This window comes from Canis lupus, chromosome 36 (genome assembly GCF_003254725.2).
Source record: "Canis lupus dingo isolate Sandy chromosome 36, ASM325472v2, whole genome shotgun sequence".
Classification (NCBI taxonomy): domain Eukaryota; kingdom Metazoa; phylum Chordata; class Mammalia; order Carnivora; family Canidae; genus Canis; species Canis lupus.
This window is the reverse complement of record NC_064278.1, coordinates 13,610,499-13,635,475: the sequence shown is the minus strand read 5'-3', so window position 1 is coordinate 13,635,475 and position 24,977 is coordinate 13,610,499. Positions and strand designations below refer to the sequence as shown.

At 38.7% G+C, this 24,977-nt stretch overlaps 1 protein-coding gene across 2 annotated transcripts in view; it reads right to left on the bottom strand.

Annotated features, from left to right (window-relative positions):
• Positions 1-24,977, bottom strand: part of CERS6 (ceramide synthase 6) — a 301,865-nt gene that overhangs the window by 142,310 nt on the left and 134,578 nt on the right. The window lies entirely within an intron of this gene.

Here is a 24,977-nt window from a genome sequence, read left to right as displayed (position 1 = left end):
ATCTGCACAAAACACATCTGCCAAAAATCAGTGTCTACATATTACACTTCTGTTAGGTCATTCTGCCTATAAAATATCTCTCATTGCCCCTAGAATTCCCTCGAATATAGACTCAACTTATAATTGTGAGCTTAACATCCATTGGCACTCAAATTTGAACGGCCACGATTTGCAGAAATCAGGAAAAGATAAATAAGCATTTTCCAACTAATGCTTGTCTAGGACTAGGATTAAAAAAGGAATAAAACCAAGACTGCTCCGCTGTTGCCAAAAATAAACTCAGTCAATATGACTTTGGAGCATGCACTTGCAAACGTCACACTTCTTCAGTGTGTGGTTGAGGCAAAACAGCCAAATATTTATTATCATCTAGAGTAAAACTAATGTGATTTGTTCCCTGAACATCAAGTGCTTTCATAGTCTCTGTGTGATTTTTTTTTTTTTAAATATGAAAGCAGACAGAAGACAAAGAGCCATTTGTTCAGCACTGATGCTGTGATTGCACGGGAAAGCAGAAAATAGGAACTAATGGTACTTAAGTTTTCGAAATGTACTTTTGAGTTTAAGAAAGGAATGAATCTGACCTTTTCTACCGACCTGTTTAGTGTTAGTTTTCTGCCACAGGCTCCAATACACATCTCATAACTGGATGCTGGACTGAGCAGCACATCTTTCTCATACATATCAGTGGAGCTCTTTGCTGATCCCTAAAGTCTTACCTATGACTCCAGTATAAGATGTCTTTGGTTTAGTCATCTGAAAATGGGGACTAAAATACTTACTTATCAGAGTTCTTAGAATTCAGTGGGAAGGCGGGGGGGGATTAAAAACAGAGAGACCGACAGGAATGGATCCTAGGTCCCTGACTGGGCTCATTCATAATTTATTTGCCCTAAGAGGGCAATAACATGCAAACATTTAAAATATCTTACCTTCTGGATCTTTTTTTTTTTTAAATCTTTTCTTTTCTGCCCATGCCCGCCCCATCTCCCATCCCCCAACTCCTTCAGCCTGTTCACTGCCACATTCTCCTTCTGGACTTTTAAACAGTCTGTGAAGAATATGTAGTTGTACATATAGATACAGGTATTTAGGTATATTTGTACACATAAATTCACACATGTATATTATGTAAATATATGCATGTCTATGTATGTATCACATATGGATGAATAAAAGTTAAATCCATGAATGTCAAGGATCTTCCAATCAGAAACAAAGACAGATAGGTAAACTTCTGACCTACTGTCTTCTACTTGGGAGAAAGATGTTCTTGCTCCTTCCTCTTTTTTAGAGAAAAAGACATAATCAGATTAACAATCTGTAATCACTGAGGTTTTTCCCAAAAGAGTCAGTCAACCCACACTCCTACATAGAAGAATAAGCCATTTCACAAAATTGAGCCCAGTTAACACATACAGCGACATTCTTGGCTAACTGGTTGGCACCATGTGAGTTGCGTGCTGATTGAAAGAGTAATGAGTGGGCCACACATCAGCTATATTCACACGGCAGCACCTCATGTTTTAAATAACTAGGACCCTCTTTTCACTGTGAGCATGGGGATGTGGTGAGAGTGAGCTGCCCACTTTCAAGCAGCAACATAATCTCTCGTACTGGCTAGCAGTACACAGCATCCCACACTAGCTGCACAGCTCTGCGAGACAATGGGATAAGCCTGAGATTGCAGCTCAGGAGACATGGTAATCACACCCCAATCCCTACGGGGTGATCTTGGATAAGGTTAAGTCTCTCTTCTGGGGAAGCAGAGAGACCTTTAAGATCTCTTTGACTTCTTAAGCTTTGAGTCTAGGTCTACTATTGTGATCCTACAACCTTTGACAAATGGGCCTCTGTTTTGCCTGAACCACCGCTGCTCTGCTCTTTCACTCTCTATTCTCACTTTGCTGCCTCCCCTGCCTCCTGCACAGACTGCTTGTGCTCCTCTCTGACATCAGTGACACCCTGGCTTCCATCCCCAAACTCTTTTTAACTCCATACTCTCCCTGGAGCTGAACCCACCCACTCTCCATCTGCTGTGCAAGCATTGCATCGAACCAGCTTCATAACCCTGGACCCCCAAAAGGCAGAATGCTCAACCAACACAGGCACTATGGACTCAACCCTCAACATCAAACATGGGTTCTCTTTCTTCCAGAAATCCAATCTGTTTCTGGCCTTCCATCTCTGTCAAGGACAGAGATGCTCCTCTCAGCTTCCTATCCTTAATGCCTCCTCCTCTTTCAACCACTGTGTCCCATCGGTCATCAAATCTCAAAGGTCTAACTATGCCCCCCACAAGTGCCTGCCCCAGTCCAGCGCATCTAGTTTTCTTTCTCTCATGGTGGATTAGACTTCACTAAACTCCACAGACAGACATTGAAGCCAAGGTGTCAACTGATTGATTTAATCATGAGAAAGAGAATAGTCACACCATCTAGAATATTTCTTTTGGCATGAATGATAGTTTCTCTTCCTACAGGCAAATCTATGCAGAAATCTAGAGTACAATCAGCAGACTGATTACAAAACACAGAAACAAAACAAGAAAAGTTGGTGATCTTAAAATGGCTTAAGGCACTGTCACCAAAAGCAAGTCTTTCCAGAAGCCAACACTCTTTTCCCCCAGTGCTTTAATATATCCAGCCAACCTGGATCTCAGAATGTCCTCTACAACTGGGAAATTATAAGCCTCTGGGCCCCTACCCTTTATTTCTTTTTATTTTTTTAAAGATTTTATTTATTAATTCATGAGAGTCACAGAGAGAGAGAGAGAGAGAGAGAGAGAGAGAGAGAGGCAGAGACACAGGCAGAGGGAGAACAGGCTCCATGCAGGGAGCCTGATGTGGGACTCAATCCTGGGTCTCCAGGATAAGGCCCTGGGCTGAAGGCAGGTGCTTAAACCACTGAGCCACCCAGGGATACCGCCCCTCCCTACTCTTTCTTTAGCTGAGTGATGCTAATCAAATGTTGCCCTAGCCAAGCCTGGAATCACCTCTTTAGGGTGACCTAACTAAATCTCATTCCTGATCCATCGTGTGAGAACTCTATCTTCTTGTTTATTTTCATCTTAACCCTATTTTTGGAAATAATGAATACATAGTTGTCTCCATGTATTGCCTATAAATATTACATTTCCTGGGTAGCAGGGCTGCCTTTCATCTCATGAATAGCCCATTCACATTTATGCCTCAGTACCTTGTCTCCTACCTTTCTCCTCTCCTGGGACTGCTTTTCCTCTTTATCCAACTCAACTTTTACTGTGATCTTTCTGAAGTTTTCTCTGGTCTCCACCTACTAAGGCAGAAGTGTTTGTCTCCATTATATACTGTTCTAATATTAAAAGAGTATATGTGTGTGTGTGTGTGTGTGTGTGTGTGTGTGTGTGTGTATATATATATATATATATATATATATATATATATATATATATATTCTAGTTATCTTTTAAGTGACCAACAAGCAGATGGATCTTCAGCTCTGAGGGAAAAATCTGTGTCTTAGATCTACCCAGGACCAACACCAGGGAGGTTGTGTTCACATAGCCCGGGTTGGAATTCTGTGTCCATAGTTTCACACAACCTGTGTGGTCTTGGATATGCCCTTTGCCTCTGTCACCTCATCAATAAAACAAGGACAATAATACCTACTTCAAAGGGTGGGGGTGGGGATGAAATGAGGTGATCCCATTTCAACACAGAACACCTGTCCAATAACTCTTAACTATCATTACTAGGTATATATAAGCAGGCATATGACAGGCACTCAATAAATGATTTCTCAGTGAAGTGCTATGATACCTGCAGGGGCCTGTGCCCATGCTAGGCAGACTACTAAACTATAATATGACTCTAGGAGACATTTCATACTACACTTGAAGAAAATATAGGTGTAGAGGAGGCTCTCATTCTACGACAGTGGTTGAGCAGTAGGTCATGTAAATGAGAGACTCTTTGTTGCTTCTTTATCAAATGTATGTGTCAGGATTTGGCTGACTTCTTACTTTTCCCTTGTTTGCAGTTTTAAAGTTATTTAATATTTAATGTTACAAAACCACTTGAGATTGCTACTACACTAAATCTGCACATTGTACAAGCAGCTCTGAAAATGTTAGAGGAGTAAAATTTAGTAGAGCTGGGAAGTGAAAAGTACAGCAGTGAATTTCCATGGCAATGTGGTGTTATAAATAAGATATGATATGGGGAGAAATCGACCACTGAAGACGTACAGATGAACAAAATGAGTTTATGTTTATTCATGGACTTCTAAACTCCACTGCACTCAGATATTTTATAGCCACAGAGAAAATATCTAAACTTCAAGGTCATCATCTGAGACCTTTAAACCTGAAGGCTCTAAACAAGGATCTGCAAGCTCAATCCTGTAGGGACCAGGCAGGTCAAGTAAATAAGGAGAAAGAAGGTCAGGCTTAGCTCTGGGTAGTAGGATGAATGGCTGCTGGTACTCTGGTTCTTGGCAATGTGACAGATGGGGCCAAGGGCTGTGGCAGTTTCAATATCCCATTGAAATAAGAGCCAGTCAAATGTCAAGAAAAAAATGCAAACTCAAGTATTGCCAGGTTTTTCCCATTTTTCAGAGAAATCTGGCAATCTGATATTTCAAATACTTTTTATGAAATCTGTTTTTTTTTTATAAACACTGGCAATTAACTCATTTAAAAATAAAACACCATGCAAGCCAAACAAAATACATCTTGCAAGCTGGATTCCACTTGAGGTCACCAGTTCACATCTGATCTAAGTTTTTTTACTTTTATATGTGGCACAGATAGGTTGGATACGTTATTCCTAAGTATTATTCTCTAAACTATGTGAATACAGTATAATAGAATTCTCTGCTTCCCTGACACATGGAATTCTCATGGGTAAAATTTCATCCCCATTTTCTAGTGACCTAATGACCTATTGCTCAGTTCTTAGAAAATGTCCAGCTAGCAGAAATGCAGAGACATCAAATCTAAGAAATTCTACTCCAATTACGCTAACAAACAGATACCTTTTCATTAAGGAAAATACACTGAAGATTTACTGAACTTCAAGATCTATTACAAGATGCTGGGAATATAAATACAAATAAGTCATGGTCCCTCCTCAAGGCGCTGATGATCTACAAAGCTGTTTCCTGACTGGGCTACAGACGAAAATCTAAGGAAGCATTACCTATTCTGAGGAGTCATTCACATCCTTTGTCCACACTCCTGGTTTGTGACCAGGTAGTAACCTTCATCTCAAGATTACTGTACCCATGTGTCACTAGGGAAACGTGCCTGGAGAACTGAGTCTCTCCATGTCAGATCTGGAATTCTTGTTAAGATGGAGATGGTGTAACACTTTGTCCCTTTTCTGGGTGAGCTGGGGTGAGAGACTGTGGGATAGAGATGCAGCACGGGACCAATAGAATACAAATCTAAGAGAAAGTCCCATTGGGTTCACTAGTATCCCCAATGTAACATGGAGGAGGGAGAAATGCACAGGGCATTATTTGGCTACAACACAAGAGGAAAGGGGGCAGCCATTCAGAGTCTGGAGGTCCCTGTGCCATTTTAGTGGAATAGTAGAGGAAAAGCTCACGGGAATGGAAGCTCAGCATGGCAGGGCCCATGCTGGAAACTTTTTGAAATGAACAGGACTTGGAGCTAAAGTATTCTTGACATAACCAACATTTATCAGAAAGAACTATAGTATTATTCTCTTTCCTTTTCAAATAAAAAATGCTAGTAAAGGTATATTGATGTTCACACTTTGAAAAACAAGGAATAATTATGACAAAAATATCAGATGGTCAAAGTTTTAATCATAAACATTTTTTGAGTTTGAAAATGTATAAAGAAAGAAGAAAGGCATGGGGCATGGGCCATTGGAGGTGTGAGAGGTGAGATTGGTAGGAAATGTACACCTAGTTATTATAGCAAATCAATCACTCCAAGCATCCCAGCATCTCATAAATGATGGCATGTATTAATGAGAAAACAACTCAAATTACAAAAATAGAATATATTTACAGGTTTTCTAGAACACTGACACTGTGTAATTCAAGGCAGAGATTTACAATCATATGGCAAATTGATTCTCAAGTGGTTCCTTGTAATCAAATGTACATATTTGGGATGAAACGGCTAATGTAATAAATAAGACATTCTCTGCTCCACTACATGCTTTAGAGTAACATTATTTCCTGGTGTTATAAACGCTCTTTCATGTAGAACTTCAGGCAGAATGGGGATAGCACCGCCAAGAAAGAGATAGAGAAGCAAGCATGTCTCTGGTGAAAGAATGGCGTGCAAATTTTCTCAGAACCAAATCTAGATACTAGGACTTCTTTCTAGAGGTGTAAATAATTTAAGCCTACAGTGTCCCTAGAGCTGGTCTCTGCCTCCAAGATTTTGCCCATTTATAGCCAGACTGAAGTTCCTAAAAGAACAACTCTCAAGACACTGTTAAGAATAGAGTTTAGCCTTCAAGGCTTTCAGTAATCAAAGCCCACGTTCTGATTCCTGCCTTGCTCTCCACTAGTTCAAGATCTGTGTCTCCTGAAACATCAGATCTGGGCCTACTGCCTTGACTATCCTTTATCATCTGTCCAAAATCAGCCTCCTCTATAAGGCCCAATCTATCACTTCTCTCCAAAACTTTCCCTTTCTTCCCAATCATGCTGTGCTTTCTCCCTCTGCAGAAGATTACAGGATTCTTTTGCCCTGTTAATCACTGCCTCCTTAACATCAAAAACAAGCCAACAAACAACAAAAAATGTCTACTGACCACCTGCTATTCTCCAGCCACCGTTAAGTACAGCAGCATATGTAATTCCACTTTCTCTATCATAGCAACTTTTCCAGACACTTGGTATTTGCTCCATAAACAACTCAGACTGTGGCACAGAACAAACATGGCTTGTGGGACAGGGCACAGCTGGTAAACAGAAGAGCTGGGAACTGAACTCAAGACGTGCCCCATGATGTCTGATGCTGAAGCTTGTTCTTTTTATACAACAGGACTCCGCCGAACATTTAACAATAACAATGATACTAAAAATGACAGCTAACCATACTGGGTGGGTACGCAAAAAAGAAAAACCTCCCAAAGGTGTGACACTATCACAAACCCTACCACCAATTCATTGCAGGGGCTCCACAGGCTCCTACAAACATCAGTTTGGGGAAAATAATTAATATGAGAAAAATATTGGAACCTAATTTCATGTCATGAATTCACAATTTACACTTCAAGATGCACTGCCCTTCAAATGACACCATTAAGAAAAGACATAAGCCACAGTCTGGGAAAAAATGTTTGTGAGTCAAATATCTGGTAACAAATTTATATCCAGAATACATAAAGAACTCTTAAAACTCAAAAGAAGACAAACCCAATTTAAAAATGGCAAAAGATCTAAACAGCCATTTCACTAAAGAAAACATACGAAAATGTCCAATAAGTTTAAGAAAAGATACACATTATTCATGAGGGAAATAAAAATTTAAACCACAATGAGATACCAGTTAATATTCAGTAGAATGGCTGTAATCAAAGACACTCCCAAGTGTTTTCTAGAACATTAAGATTTATTGCTGGTAGGAATTGGAAAATGCTGGTAGGAATCGGAAAATGGTGCAGCCGCTCTGGAAAACAGCTGGATAATATCTTAGAAAGCTAAACATAAATTTGCCATATAGCCCAGCAATTCCTCTTCTAGATATTTACTGAAGAGAAATGAAAACACAGGTCCACACAAAGACTTATATGTAAATGTTCACAGCAGCATTATTCGTAATCGTCAAAAAAACAAACGGTCCAAATGTCAGTCTACTCAGTTGATGAATGGATAAACAAAATGGGATATATCCATTCAAATCAAGTATTAATACATCCTATGAGCTATGAAACCCAAAAACGTTACACGAATTCAAAGAAGTCAGTTGCAAAAGAACATCCACGGTTATGATTCCATTTATATGAAATGTCCAGAAAAGGGCAAATCTATTGAGACAGGAAATAGATGGTTGCCTGGGGGCTGAGGGGAGAAAGAGGGTTGAGAGTGAGAGCAAATGGACACAAGTGTTCTTTGTGGGATGGTCGTTCTAAAATTGGATGGTAATCCTTGTACAACTCTGTAAATTTACCAAAAATAACTGTGTGGTACCCCTAAAATGGATGAATTTTACAGTATAGAATTTATACCTCAATAAAGCTGCTAAAACAAATAACAATGCCTCAGCTCTCAATAAATGCAGGACTGCCCACCCTAGCTGCCTATCATCATTCTGTCCTCTTCACAAGAGAATCAGCTCACAACTAGGTTCTCTCCCTGATGTATTTAAAAGCACAGAACATTGAAGAAGAGAGAAATGGTGCCCCAAGTATCTCATAATGGAAGCAAACACTTAGGGAATGTTCCATTCAGTGTGAGCTTAGAGCCAACTGCCTCATATGGTAGGCATTCTAGAATTCTCTTTGGTACATTTCCAATATTGTGAGGACCACTGGCTGATTTTTAAAAAAGTATTGTACCCCCTTCATTAGCTCCTGAAAAGATTACAAAAAACATGAGATGTTACTATTGAAATATAGGTTTTAATACCTTAGAAAAAGAATTTAAAGGAGTAGAACCAACAGGTACGAATATCTGTTATAATCAACATCAGGATACATGCTTGGTTTTCCTGGACTAGAGGTTGGCAAACTTTTTCTGGAAGGGTTAGATAGTAAATACTTAAGGATTTGTAGGCTAACAGGCAAAATGAAAGATATTACATAAGTATTGATATAACCCCTTAAAGTGTAACCACTTAAAAATGGAAAAAACCATTCTTATCTCACAGGTCATACAACATCTGGTAGTAGGCCAGATTCAATTGGCCATGGTTTGCCACCTTCTGGCCTCGACACACTCTATACACACAAACATGAATATCACACCACACCAATATTTTCAAATATATTATCCGTGTAGAATTAGCACTGTGTGAAGCCATGTTCTTTGAACTCATACTGCTTACTTACCACTTTTCAGCTAGAAGGGAAACAGGACTAAGGGAAATACATTTGACATCTTTTTTACCGAATTTTTTCCATTTTAATTCCAAACCATATCTAATAATAGCTCTTCACAATTCCACTGCACAAACCAGAAAAGCTTTTTGTTTCACTACTTATCTTGGGTCCTAGGTGAGTGTTGAGATCAAGATCTAGAGCCAGACATAGATACAAACTCTACACTTAACAGATCATAACCAAGCCAAAGACGAAGCTCACCTGCCTAAACAACATTTCTTAACCTTACCAGGCTCGAGGAGGCTCCTCATTCTGCGTCTCTACTAACTCAGTCTCCTAATGACCAAGGTTCTTTGGGAATGAGGCCAACAACTACAGACCAGCTTTGCTTCTAAAGACGCCACATCATAGAAGCTATAAATACAATCAGCCCTCTCACTGACATCTGTGACAGAATAGAACCTTAAGACACTACACTTGTAGAAAAAGGTGGTAAAAGGGTGCTGAGAGGCTGCTGAGAGGGCTGCTGCCAGTGCATGGGAAAAACGGACTTCAGTGAATATGGCACATCCACAAACATTAAAATCACTGGTAAAATCAAGGCGTCATTTAGCTAAATTGTTGGATTTTTCTTAACTGTTCAGAATCGATGCCCAGATACTGATCTACCTACATGCTTATTGGTTATCATTTCTGTATTTGTCTTCCATAAATGTTACAATATTCACTGGGGTACCCAGAAGCTCTTTTGAATCCCTCACTTACCAAGAGAAAACACAAAAAGCCATCCATCTAAGTCACTCAACACGATTCTGTGAGGCTGATGGGAAGGGAAATTATCAAATACGGAAGGAAGGTCTGTACTCTTCCCACCTACAATGTGCCTTTGGATACATTTTACTTCTCTTTTCTCTAAATAATAAGATATTCAGCAAAACCACCATGGTGTTACAAACATCACCTGAATATCCAAAGGGGTCAGAAGATGAGTTCTGTGTCTCAGACCTTCAATAGAATAGATCATTGTTACCAGCTCACTATAGGAGGATGTTGAAGTGGAGGGACAGGACGGTTTTTCCAGTCCTTCTGAACTACACAGAAGCAAATAATCTACACATTTCACAAAACGTAAGTTCACAGACTACATTAGCTGTAATGGCTTTCCTGCTGATTTAGAGATTATTCAGTGCCCTAAAGAGTTTCCCTGGAATTGCAGTGTTGTAGGAAACATTCTTCTTGAATGGTGACCAGCTCAGGTCTAAGAAGCTGTGTCTGGGAGTCAAATATTGTCCAGATCCCAAGGAGTGACTACCAAGGTCAAGCCCCAAATTCCATTCCCAGATGCACACACAAATAACATAATCTTGAACTTCACTAGATCAGATTTTACCCTGTTCTTCCTTGATGTTAACTCGTGAGATTAATGACTTCAAGTTAATTTATATCCATTGATGTAGACATATGTAGACATATTTATTCTTCTCTGCTCCCAGGAAGCAAACAACGTATCTGAATTCTTAATGTAAACCCTCTAATTACTAACGTTGTATAACTGAGTACTGTGAAATGTTATTTAACTACACATTCCTCTGTAAAAAAAAAAAAAAAAAAAAAAAAAAAGTCTATACATATATGTAGGTTGATCTGGGTATTTTTTTTATTTATTAAAGCTATAAAGACTTGGGTTTAATTAAAGCTATTGCTTCTAGAAATGGGCTAATATTTTAGTACTCATACATTCAGTAATGATGCTGAAATTATAGAGAGTAAAGTACTATAGCAGGCAGATAATTTATATCTTTTCTTGAGTAGCACTCAGATTTATCTATTAAATACATCCATGTTCTTTAATTTTTGCTAAACTAATTTTCAATATGCCACTTGATCTGAAAAAAAGTTCTGAAATCAATTTCCTTGTTAAATGAAGGGGAAAAAAAAAGAATCAAACAATGTTTATATTACACAATACTCTTGGTATTTGTGACCACCATTTTCTGTCTCACTATTACTATCAAAGTATGTACACAGCATACTGACTGCCTCCTTGAAGCCTGTCTGAATCAACTTTGTTGGCTTGGCATTTCATTTAAGGTATTTATGACTTTATGGCTTAGAAGGGCAGTAAATTTTACTTCATCTGTGCCTCCTTTTCTGGAAGTCATTTAAAATATTCTATTTCTATATTTTAAACTTCAAACTTGCACACAAATATAAGACCTGTGAATTACATTTTTTTTAAAAAGTACCAAGGTAAGGGCAAGAAATTGGCATATAACTGAGAATTTTCTATTTCCTCCCCTACAAAATGAAATGGCTGGACTATATGTTCTCTAGTGCCAGCAAACTATTTAATCAGAATTCACCACTGGTCTTTGTCTTCAGAGAACAGAAGTCAATAAGCAACCAGCAAATGAGCATACAACACTGCCAAAAAAACCACAAATTAACCTTAATTTAAGTCATAAGTTAACATCAAGAAAAGACACAGAGACTCTTTATTGAGAAATAAAGATTTGTTGAGAAACAGAGATTCTGTGTTGAGAGCCACATTGTACTGCAGGCTAGTTCAAAATTGTTTCCCAGATTAGGCCATGACCTTCTGTGGGAGACTGTGCTGACATCTTTTATGGAATTCTAGATGGTAAGAGAAAGCCACCTGTTCTGTCAGCTGACAATGGATATTTTTATCTACCTTTGTGAAGGGGAGTACATTTGGCCAATCTGCCTGGTTGAATCACAGGGCGTAGGCTGAAGTGTAATAAGTACTAGGTGGTGGGGAGTGTGAATAAACGGATAGACAAGCTTCACATGTCATGGTAATAATTCCACATTTCCTCTGGAGAGTGGAGGAAACCAATCCATGAGGTCTGTTTGGGTGGGATGTTTCTAGACACGCTGCAGATATTTTGTAGGATATTGGTAAACAGATGGGTTTAACTTTGCCCAGTACCATAGAAAAGTATGAACTGGACTCAACTGCTATTTACATGTGAGCATTATACAGGCATAAGATCAACTTAATTCACCTTCCAAATTTAATGAGTATAGGACACTGAGCACAGGAAATGGAAAAATGCCTTTAAGGAATATACAGTCTAAAACCTCCAGTCAAAGGGGAAAATGGAACAAATATACAAATAATCACAATTCAGGAAGCCACATGAGATAAATACCAGTAAGGTGCCTTCAGGTTTCAGATGATAACTGGCTGAACAGCAGAAACACAAAACTGAAGGGACATATGAAAAAACCTTGGACAACAACATAGACTTTGCGAGTCTCTCACTTGAAGAGAAGTATGGATGTTTCCCAATCACAAGGTAAGAAGTTGGATAAGTCCATGATTAACTGGACCCCAGTGTCATTTATAATGCTTATGGAAAGAAGGGAGAAAAGGAAAGAGAAGCCTTCCATGTGCAAGTTACAGACATTATAACAACCCAATGAGGTTAGCATCACTATGTCACCAGTAAGTGGGTCTCAGAAAGGCTCCCATGAGGGGAGGCCAAATTTCAACCCAGATGAATCTGACTTCAAAGCCCACTCCGGTTCCAAATCCATACCAAATGCTATCAGTATATGAAAAGCCTACTAATAGAGACAAAAAGCTTTGGTTAAGAAGCGATTGACTATAAAAATGCAAATATCCTTGTGTCAAATTACACATTAAGGCATTATCAAGTATAAAAATTAATTTGTAAGGAAGCTAGAAGTATACCCTTGAAGGATAATAAAGGATTGGCTGGAGAGAAACAGGGCCCAGTTAGAGATTTCTGTGTCCCTCCTGCATGCCAACTCCTTGGTAGCAAGAGAATTTTAGATAAAAGGAGATACTCATCTGTCAAATCTAGTTTGACATAGTAGAAGCAAACTGTCAGTCACCAACATAGGTATTAAGTATTTTTTCACATGGCTAAAATAACTTTAAATTCAAAACACAGCTTGCTTTCTTGCCTCTTTCCTTCCTTCCTCTAAAAATCCTTCAAGGGCAAGGAAAATTCTCCCTAATTCCATGACAAAGTCAAAATTCACTTAATGGTCACAATTATATTCATTCTTCTTTGAAAAGTGCCATGTTCACAATCACCTACTCTATTTTCTTTCCACCACTCTGAACTCAGTCCTTATACTTCCCTGCTTACAAGCATTTACTCACACCATTTCCTCCAATGAAAACCTCCATTTGTCACCATCAAAAGAGCACGCTTTCTCCAGAGTCCATCCCAAACTGTGAGGCTTGTCCTGATATCCCCAACCTGATGTGCACGCTCCCCGCTAAACTCTGAAGAGCTTACTTGGAAATCTTATTTTGCATTTATTTTTTCTCCTTTGCATTAGAGTCATTCTTATGCTTACTAGAAGTGTGCTAACCTCTTTTAAGGGAAAGAGCTTGTCTCTATATCACCACCTCTACTTCGTGCTTATATTCAGAATACCAGATTTGTGATACTTAAATTTATCCAAAATTGCCAACCAGGTTGTACATGTAAAGTTCAAAACAATGTTCTTAATAAAGTGGGTGATCCAGAAGGGTTCACATGGTTCTCACACCATATCTAGAAACCTCTATACATGTCATACATAAAACTACATATAAGTCTCAAATAAATGTTACACAGATCTCAGATGAATACTAGCAAATTATGTCTTCCTAAAATTACTTCTAGAGAACAATGTTTTTTAATATAAAAAATCTGGGAAGGGGAATTAGTAAACTACTTAAATTCAGAAGTCAGAGAGAGATAATAAACCCTGAGAGTTCACAGTTGTACTTACCCTGACAATGTTCATTTTAAAATATATTGATGTCTCCTTTGTTCTCAAGTGTGCTTGCATTCTTATTGGCAAAAGTAAAATGCAGAGAGGAAAATATATAAAGGATAAGAATTTACTGCCTTTCTTCAACAAGCAATGACTCACGGGAAGCATCTCTAGGATAATCACCCTTAAAACACATTCACAACTATACTTTACGTGTTCCTAGAAGGAATGGGAATGAGAAATAGGATTTGAGGGGATGGAAGAAACAAAAACCACGGTGCACCTGTACTAGTATTTTTCCTCTACTCAGAGAAGCTGCCTGGTTCCTGTGTTTCCACCTTCTACAAGGTGACCACATCAATTTGCTTAACTCATAGAGCCTCAGTTTCCTTAAATGTTAACAACGAATCAGAGGAGAAGAAAAGGAAAGGGAGGATGATAAGGTGAGAATCCTTCTAACTCCTCAGTGTACATTCCAGGGCTGTTGAGACAAATTAGATAATGCCCACGAAAGTCCCTTGAAAATTACAGAGCAATACAAATGTCAAGTGACTGTTAGTACAAGATGCCCACTTACTCTCAACCTCTCCTGACACTTGAGAAGAGAATTATCCCAAGAAAATGCTCAGATTTTGTATTAATTTTTCTATGTCATATCACTGTAATACTAGACATACCATTTTAAATGGAAATGGTGGATCAAGAGATAGATCCGTTCTGGAGAAGTAGAGATTAATGAAATCTTATAAGTAAAGTTGTTAGTTTTTCTTTCTGTACTGCTTAGGAATTGAGATCTATTTTTCCATTAAATTCTGTAGTCTCATTTTCTAGAATGGCATTGTATCTTGGATTGTCACACATTAACTATTATGGTTATACAAGCACCATATGGGAACCACTGGCTTACTTAAATTCCCTCTTCTTCCAGTAAACCACATCTTTGCAACTATTTTTTTCATCTTAAAAAATGTATAGCAACGTGTAACAAGAAAATAATCAAATTTGCCAGTTGATGTACAAAAAAAAGAAGAAAACCTTTGGTTAACTAATATGCCACATATACTGATGATTTCTTTTCTCTCCTCCCAAAAGAAAGAGTTGCCATATATTCAAGTCCTTGAACAGTCTCTAATTGACAGAGGACTCACGAGTGCTTTATTTTAAACAAAGAAGTATTCTTTGAATGAAGACATTCAAATCTGAAACAATCTCAATCAATGGTAGTTTGGGATGACTAAAAAGGTCAGCTGATGGAATCAGTTATTTTAAGAAAACAAAAAATTTAATAAAAAATTATGGTCATTATCTATATGGTTATCACTTCACATTTATTCATATTAGACGCCATTATAAACAAGCCTTTTAAAGATCTCTTTTAAGATAGCACGGGGGTGCCTGGCCGGCTCTGCCAGTAGAGCATGCAACTCTCAATCTTGGGGTTGTAAGTTCAGATCCCATGTTAGGTATACAGATTACTTAAAGTGAGTACAGAAAATGGTTAGATTTTGGAGACCTCCAATATATACCTATAGGGGTGAAAAAAAAGTTTGAAATGTGTGCTAGGGCCTTGGATAAAATCCAGAAGTAATTTCATACATGAATACCTAAAACATGAATGTCCATGGGAGTGAAGAGACTAGTATTCTGACACACTGACTACAGGACTTCAAAGTAGGTCCAGTGACATCAAAGGCATGATGTCAAAGATGCAAATGTAGGCTTTGAATAAATTATTTCACGAAAGTGAACAGAAAAAAACATTTCTCAATAAACACATTATTAATATATGTATGTTATTAGTGTACCTCCAAAAGTACATGTATTCAGGGTGGTCCTGAATATTTTTTATCTTACTGGAAACTGGGGAACCCACCCCTTATATCTAAGGGTACCCTTTGCCCATGTATAGTATCTGGCAGTTGAAAAAAAATAGAAGTCGATTTCCCAGTGGTGTGAAAGTGAGTCAGTGATTCATTAGAACACAGAATTCAATGCTCAGTTACTAGAGCTCAAAAGACATGGGAACTGAGCATTGTATTATAAAGAAACCAGATAGACTATTTACTACGTTTGCTATATTTTAAAAAATTTTTTTCTAAAAAAAAAAAAAATTTTCTCACACTCAAATTTTCTACTAGAACAAAAAACGAACATACAAATAAAAAAAGGTTGCCTTAACTCCAGAGCATTGCTATTAACTCCAAATTTTGTGTATTAACATGGCCAAGGTCCTAAAACAATAGTTCAATACATCAAGACAAGAAAAAAAGACACCGAAATAAACTTTGAGTTTTTCTTTTAACCTCACATTTTCCACTCCAGTTGTGTTCTTCAGGGGCCATCCATCTACATTTCCCTGGAGGAAGCTTTCTTGAGGGAGGCCAGCAAGTTAGGTAAGAACTAGCCCAAGGGCCTAACCTCCCCATGGAACTTAGCCCCCAACCTATCAAGGTCTCATTTCACATAACCTTGTGATCAACAGTGAACTGAATGCCCTCACTGAGATCGAAAACCAAACCCACTTAATTCACAACAAACGGAGTTTCTTCCTTTTGTGACTCACGAATAGAATCCAAACCTATTAGCTAGATGTGTGAAAGCTTATCAATAAATACTGAGTTTTGGCAGCTCTCCTAAAAGTAATTTTATAAGTTTTTCCATTTGGGGCACCTTTCTCTTACATCTGGAAGAAAAAACGAAGCCCACTTAGGACTATTTACATGGACCAATAAAGTCTGCCAAAAAGAACACACATAAAAGTCTTCTCTTTCATCTCCTCCAGGAATCTTAAATAACTGTGTAAACAGCAGTATTACTGTTTTGCCAATTATAAGGCAACATTCATAGGACTCAAACATTAGATGTTATTTAATGTCTGTATTTAAAAAAAAAGGTGAAGATGATAGCAATTCAAACCATTAAAATTCATTTACTGTAATATATCTAAATGTGTAAGAATAATGTTTTATGAGAGACACTCTTCATAAGCGCCCCAGCTTTAGATTAAATTTGAGTTCATGTTGTAATGCTATGTCATTCACATCAGTGAGTTAAAGTTGGTATTATAAATAATCCAATGTCAGGAGACACAGGATTTAAAAAAAGAAGAAGAAGTAAAAGGAGAAATGAATGACTGCAATTATGGCATTTACACCTCTGTCTTTCATTCAGTGATTCCGAGAGTGTCCAAAACCTCAACATTTAATTGAACCTTGGTCTAAGAACTCTCCAGCTGAAAGCATGGGGAAGGGAAGTGTGGGCTAAAATCGCAGACGAAACAATAATTCCTCTCTTCACACTGAAAATGTTCTCCTAAATCTCAGCACCTGACAGGACTGAAGTGGAATTATTCTGAAGCACTGCATGTAAATACATCTGCTCCTCTTTCTCTGGTAGGATGCTTCCCCTGCTGAGAGCCAAAGAAACTGGATCCAGCAAACTTTCCTAAAAGCAACCATGAAATGACTTGAAAGTAAGCGTGCTCATGCACGGGCAGCCTGCCCTCCTGGCATCCAGCCGTCCTACAACATACCCTGCAGGGCTCGGGCAACGTCGGTCATTTGGGGCCCTGACCTAGAAGCCTCTTGCAAGAAGATGTTTACTTAGCAAGATACTCCTTTAAAAAAAAAAAAAAAAAGATTTTATTTATTTATTCATGAGAGACCCAGAGAGGGAGGCAGAGACATAGGCAGAGGAAGAAGCAGGCTCCCTGCAGGGAGCCCGAGGCAGGACCCATTCCCAGGACTCTGGGATCACGCGCTGAGCCAAAGGCAGACGCTCAACTACTGAGCCACCCTCTCTCTCATGAATAAATAAATAAGTCTTTAAAAAAAATAATTGTGAGTTTATATTGCTTTCTTCATTTGATGAATAAGGAAACCGAGGATCAGCGATGTGAAGTGACTTGCTGGGGAATCACACAGGAGCTGAATCCTGGAGCCCGGATTTACGCCCGGAGACTACAACAGGGCCTGAGGCAGAGCACAGACGCAGTTAAGTACTTTTGAGCGAATGAATCTTCACCATTCATGCTGCCTTGCTACATGATAAGTATACCTCTTACCAGTAAGTCACGAAATGAAGCAAGCAAACACAAAGGGATTTACATAAGATATTAACAAAAAGGGACTCAGCAACTTTTATAACCACTGCCTCAGAAATAACTCTTGTATAACAGCAGTATTTTCACAAAGCATACTTCTTTTTCTTTATTAAGGGGAAAAATATTCAGGAAGTCATCTTGGTATAGATACACAAGCCTAAAGGCACAGACTCTATAATGAGGTGGAGGGTTTTAAAATAAAACAAACATCTGATAATTGGTAATCCTGAAAGTACAACTAAAAGCAACTGGGCAGCACCATTCTTTTTTTCCATTCCTCCTCCTTCTTCTTCTTTTTTTTTTTTTTTTTTTTTTTTTGTTTTTTTTTTTTTTAGATTTTATTTTAGGTAGTCATTCATGAGAGACACACAGAGAGGCAGAGACACAGGCAGAGGGAGAAGCAGGCTCCATGCAGGGAGCCCGATGCGGGACTCCATCCCAGGACCCCAGGATCATGACCTGAGCCCAAGGCAGACACTGAACCAGTGAGCCTCCCAGGTGGGGCAGCACCATTCTTGGAGCTTGTTGACCCATAACGCAGAGTCCCAAGGCACACGTGAGAATGGTTAGGACTCACTCAAGTTGGCAGGGCAGCTGGAATTTCTGCACTACAGCAAAGAAGTCTGACTTCGTTTAGGATCTCATGAATCACTGGAAATTTTATGCAAAGTCAGGAGATACATATACATTTTTCTAGGAAAAATTTTTTTTATCAGATTCTGAAAGGGAATAGAGACCTTTACAAAAATCAAGACATACTACAAAGTTCTGTAACATAAAAAGAGGAAGAAAATTCCTGATTGTAACAAATTGTTTACAGCCAAAAGACTTATAACAAATGATAGGATATGGACTAATGTCTTCTATATCTAAAAAGAAAAATACTACTATTCCAATATAAAAAAAAAAAAACAAGATAAATAATTCAAGGGAAGAAATCCACATAATTCACTAAAAGTAAATAAAAATCAAAATTGTTTTCTTCATAACATAATGTAACTTTTTAAATACATCATATTGACAAGGAGATAGAAAAAAGTAATGCTTTCAAGCACTGCTTATCGGTATAAATATGGAGAGGATATGAATTTATATCACCTTTTTGTTGTTTGCTTGTTTTGCCTCTTATAGCTTTTTTTTTCTTATATTACTGTAAAATTTCAAAATTTTCTATTGTGGCCATGTGAAAAAAAAGGTTATTTATTTATTGAAAAAAGGTTTAAATTCAAAAGGCCTGTGGTCAAATCCAGATTGTAGTACTGATTTTATTTATTTTATTTTATTAAGTAGGCTCCAAACCCAGCATGGAGCCCAAAGCAGGGTTTGAACTCACAATCCTGAGATCAAGACCTGAGATGAGATTAGCAGTTGGATGCTTATACAACTGAGCCATCCAGGTTCCCCTCCAGCCTATAGTACTGAAGGCAATTCTTTCAACCTCTCTTTTCCTCAGCACCATTTGTTAAATGGAAATATTACTTGTAACTAACTATACCAGTGGATTTTTGTGAAGATTCAATTAGATAACATTAAGAACTCAGCACAGCTCTTGGCAATTGTAGCCTCAGTAAAATTGCCAAAAGTCAAACACCCAGGCATCTACATATGCACAGAGCCCACATGCACACACATATACCCACAAACCATTACTTAAATTTCACTGACAAGTATCATCACCCTCCCTACAAGGCACCATCTGCCTCTCCAGCCTCACCTCCGTTCCCACGGCCTGAGTTCCAACCAGCAGGCAGGTCCAGGCTCTCCAGGCTGTGCCTTGGCTCATGTTCTTTCCTCGCTAGAACACTCTTACCACCCTTTTCTACTTTTTGCCTGTCAAGATTCAATCCATTTTTCCTCGCCTATCTAAAACAACACTACATCATCATGTCTTTAAAAATATAGCTCTCAGGGTGCCTGAGTGGCTCAGTCGATTAAGTGTCTGACTCTGGGTTTCAGCTCAGGTCATGATCTCAGTCAGGGATCAAGCCCCACGTGGGGCTCTGGGCTCAGTGCAGGGTCGGGGGAGAGGGAGTCCGGGGGTCTGCTTGAGATAGTCTCTCTCCCTCTGCCCCACCCCCTGCTCTCTTCTCTCACTCTCTCAAATAAATAAATCCTAAAAAAAAAAAAAAAAATAGAGCTCCCTCCGTTTGAAGCCCCAGGGCCTTTTATAAATACAGTACCTAGCACAATGCCTGGTACAATACACATTTTTTTCATTTTGGGGCATTTATTTTATTCTCATCTCATCCCTTGTCTCCAAAATCTAAAGTTTCATCAGAATTGTCTCCCTTGGGGCAGCCCGGGTGGCTCAGCGGTTTAGCACCTGCCTTCAGCCCAAGGCGTGATCCTGGAGTCCTGGGATTGAGTCCTGCATCGGGCTCCTTGCATGGAGCCTGCTTCCCCCTTTCCCTGTGTCTCTGCCTCTCTCTGTGTGTGTCTCTCATGAATAAATAAAGTCTTAAAAAAAAAAAAAAAGAATCGTCTCCCTTATAGGGACACCTGGGTGCCTCAGCGGTTGAGTGTCTGCCTTTAGCTCAGGGAGTGACCTAGGAGTCCTGGGATCAAGTCTCAGGTCAGGCTCCCTGCGTGGAACCTGCTTCTCCCTCTCCTAGGTCTCTGCCTCTCTCTGTGTGTCTCTCGTGAATAAATAAATAAAATCTTAAAAAAAAAAAGTATTGTCTCCCTTACATGTGATGTGATACCCAGCTGACAAGTGCCAACACAAAGTGAAGAGTTGGGTGGCTTTACTCTTAAAAGAAGGAAAGAATACCTCAACCCTGGTATTCCCTATTCTAATACCATTTTGTAGTCCAGCATTGGGGGATCCATGGGGAACACTTCATTCTAGAAATGTTTGTACTTCTCTCTCCATGGTCTCATCTAAAATCTAAGGATAGCTGGGAAAGTCTACATTACTATTCCTTTTGAATTATATTTGTCAGAATTCAGTGTTTCAACCTTTAAAAAAATTTTCTGGAATCTGCTGTTTTGTATCTTTATAACAATAAAATTATGCCAACAAACACTCTCAACAAGGGAAAAATCAGTTGCTGGGGACACTATGATAGCCAAGAGTTAAAATGATACAATTTAAGTGACTATGGAAAAAAAAAAGAGGTCAAATAAGAAAAAACAAATTTTCCTCAGTGAAGGTTTTACTGAGTAAACTATGTTGATTTTAAGATAATGTTAAGGATAGCAGTTGTAGGTGTGTCTGAGTGGCTTAGTCGGTTAAGTGTCTGCCTTCTGCTCACTATCCTGGGGTCCTGGGATCAGGCCCTGCATTGGGCTCCCTGCTCAGGAGGGAGTTTGCTTCTCCCTCTCCTTCTGCTGCTCCCCCTGCATGTGTTTTCTTGCCCTCTGTCTCAAATAAATAAATAAAATCTTAAAAAAAAAAAAAAAAGATAGTGGTTGCATAAGCATCACTCACAGAATATTTCAATGATAAGCCACATGTATACTGGTAACTCCACTAACCCAAAATTACTGACAAGTGTTATTTCATTTAAATGCCAATAATCTCAACTTGGGCATCAAACTCTCATGCTGTCAGTCAATTTTTCACAGCTACTAGTGAAGAAATTATTTTTCCTCTAGGGACAATGTGAAGTTTCATGCTGTGGACGATGAAGTCATTTGGGTTTTGCTATCTTCTAGAGACAATGGAAAATAGCACCAACAATATTATGTAAAGATTTATGAATTATTTTTAAATCATCATGATCTTTTTAGAAGTTTAGTTATTTTGATTAAACAATTAAATTACTTGGACTCTTTTCCAAGGACATGCAAAATACAGGAGAAAAAATACACACAGAGATGCTCATAATTCAGAGATGAACCTGACACCTGAGTCATTTAAGGCATTTATAATAAGAAAAACTGAATTAAGAATGGTCCTAGAGGGGATCCCTGGGTGGCGCAGTGGTTTGGCGCCTGCCTTTGGCCCAGGGCGCGATCCTGGAGACCCGGGATCGAATCCCACGTCGGGCTTCCAGTGCATGGAGCCTGCTTCTCCCTCTGCCTGTGTCTCTGCCTCTCTCTCTCTCTCTCTCTCTCTCTGTGACTATCATAAATTAAAAATAAAAAAAATTAAAAAAAAAAAAAGAATGGTCCTAGATAATAACAGAATAACAAAAAAATTCTTAGGACATCCATTAGATGCAATATTATATAGCTACTTAAGCAAACATTTAGAAAGAAAGAGTACTGCCAAGGGATGGTCATGACATGTGAAGCAGCATTATGCAAATCACACCTGTCCTTCTGTAGGTAGAGAATACAAACAAGTTATTTTGATTCATTCTTTTTCTAGATTTTCCTGGTTACGGATTTGGGGGGAAGTTCCTCAGGTTCTCGAAGTCTCAATTTCTCTGACTATAAAATGAGAACAGCAGCAACAACAAAAAAACCCAGAACCTATCATAGATGAGCACTGTAAAACCTAAACAAGTTAATGAATATAGGATACTTAGCTCAATGGTGGCCATTAACTCACAGTACACTCTCAAGTCCAGTGCTTTAAAAGAGTGAGAGATATAATTGTATATGCACTATGATACCTCAACTATATTAAAAAACAGAATATTATACATTGAAAATTCTTTAATTATACTAAAATATTCCTCCCATTTTTACTTTTTTATGTTCCAAAATTCTATAATTTTTATATATTCTTACATAATGGGGACAAAAAGCAATCAATTTTACTTTAAAACCATCTTCAGGAGGCTCATATTAAAAAATATATGTGCATACACATACACCTTCATACACATATGTGTATATGTTTGATAGTTTAATTCAAATATTTTTATTTAGTAGTAATTTTTCTTTGATAACATTATTTATGTGATAACTTATTTAAACTAATTATTCAGGTTAAGTTAGGAATAACCAAAAGATCCAATTAATCTGTACTATTCCAACAAAAGGACAGGTTTTACTCTTCTAGTCCTTTGAACCATGACCATGACCTCTTCCAGCTGCTCAGGTGAAAGAAATTTCAGAGCAAGAAAGCTCTTGGTAATTGGGACAAACGCAGAGGGTCACATAATTTAGCTGATGTGTTGGGCCCCCTGAAGCTATGCTTGCCCACCTGATACTTCTCCCAGGCTGGGTCCCAGTCATCTACTCAGTTGCCAAGTCTTCTGCCAGGGACTGCACCTGTTTAACAAACCTGAAGCAATCAAGTTCTTTCTTCTGGCTCGGTCTTCTTTCAACTATGGGCTGTGTGAGTCAGCGTTAACTTGAGGACCACACATAAAACATATACAGCCTTTAACATATTAATTCCATTTTTATTTTTATTCTGCCAAAAAAACTAACATGAAATACATACATAAGAATATTCCTTGAGGGGGATCTGGGTGGCTCAATGGGTTAAGCATCTGCCTTCCACTTGGGTCATGATCCCAGGGTGCTGAGATCAAGCGAGTCACACTCCCTGGTTAGGGGGGGATCTGCTTGTCCCTCTCCCTCTTCCTCTGCCCCTCCCCTGCTTGTGCTCTTTCATATAAATAAATAAAATCTTTTTTTTTTTAAAGAATGTTCCTTGAAGCTCTTTCTAATGGTTATCCCAATAAGGAAATGATAAATAAATCGACCTTTTGCAAAATGCAGTCATTAGTCAAAATGAGGTACATCTATATGTACTGACCTAGAAATATTTTTTTAAGATTTTATTTAATTATTTGAGAGAAAGAGAGCGTGCACACAAGCACAAGTGAGGGGAAGGGCAGAGGGAGAAGCAGACTCCCTGCTGAGCAGGGAGCCCAACTCAGGATGCATCCCAGGACCCTGGGATCATGACCTGAGCCAAACGCAGATGCTTAATTGACTGAGCCACCCCGGTGCCCCAAAAGATATCTTTAATAAACAGGTGAGGAGAAAAAGAAGTACCAGAATGAAGTGTAAACCATGAACCCTTTAACAATTACACACACACACGTTTGGAAGGAAACACAAAACTTATCAGAGATCAATTCTCAGGCATACACGGGATTGGAAGTAGGGGGAAAGCTCCAGTTGTTATCACAAGCACTTCTCCATTGTTTTAATTGGCTATAATGCCTGTATAATGAAAGAGGCTGTGGTAGCAGGAAGGTAGGAGCTCCAGCTCCAAAACTACCCTGCCTAGACTCAATCCCAGTTCCACTGGGATGGGTGGTGATGATGGTGTACAATATGAATATACTTAATGCCATGGAACTGCATGCTTTAAACTGGTTAAGAAGGTAAATTTTATGTTATGCCTGTTTTACCACAACTAAATTTTAAAAAATTGAATTAAAATAAAGCCATTAGAGTAGTACCTTGCCCAAAGTAAGTGGTCAGTAAATTTTAGCAGTAAGAGTATGATACTATCATTATATTCTACTTTTGCATTCTTTTTTTTTTTTTTTAAGATTTTACTTATTTTTCATGAGAGAGAGAGAGAGACAGAGAGAGAGACACACAGGCAGAGACACAGGCAGAGGGAGAAGCAGGCCCATGCAGGGAGCCCGATGTGGGACTCGATCCTGGGACTCCAGGATCACGCCCTGGGCCAAGGGCAGGCGCTAAACTGCTGAGCCACCCAGGGATCTCTACTTTTGCATTTTAAACATGAAACTAAAAACGTAGGCTAACATGAAAATCCTCACCTAGCCAGAATTCAAGTTCATTTCAATAATTTTATAGTAATCACACTAATTTTGCAAATTCCCTGGCCCATTTGATAAATGCCTTCACTAAAGCTTCTTTTCTCAAACTGCACCCCCTCCCGAAGGCAAAGAAGGATTTTCACAATCAGAAGCTGACACCAGCTACTACCGACGATGGCTAAAAGAAAATAGAGCATTTAACACAATCAACACTCTGCATGGAGGCAGAGGCCAAGGAAACGCTCACTATGCACAGGCCCTTGGCAAGGAACAGCACTATTCTGTTTTCCACTCCATCTCTATCACTTAAATTGGTGTGTTCCAGCCACCACCAAAATAATAGCATTATACTACCATACTCAAGTAGCCAACACAGAATATGATCTCTCTAGTTAACTGTTTAACACAGTATCATGAGAGCCATAGAGAATGGTAATATGCATCCCTGCATGGAGAAAG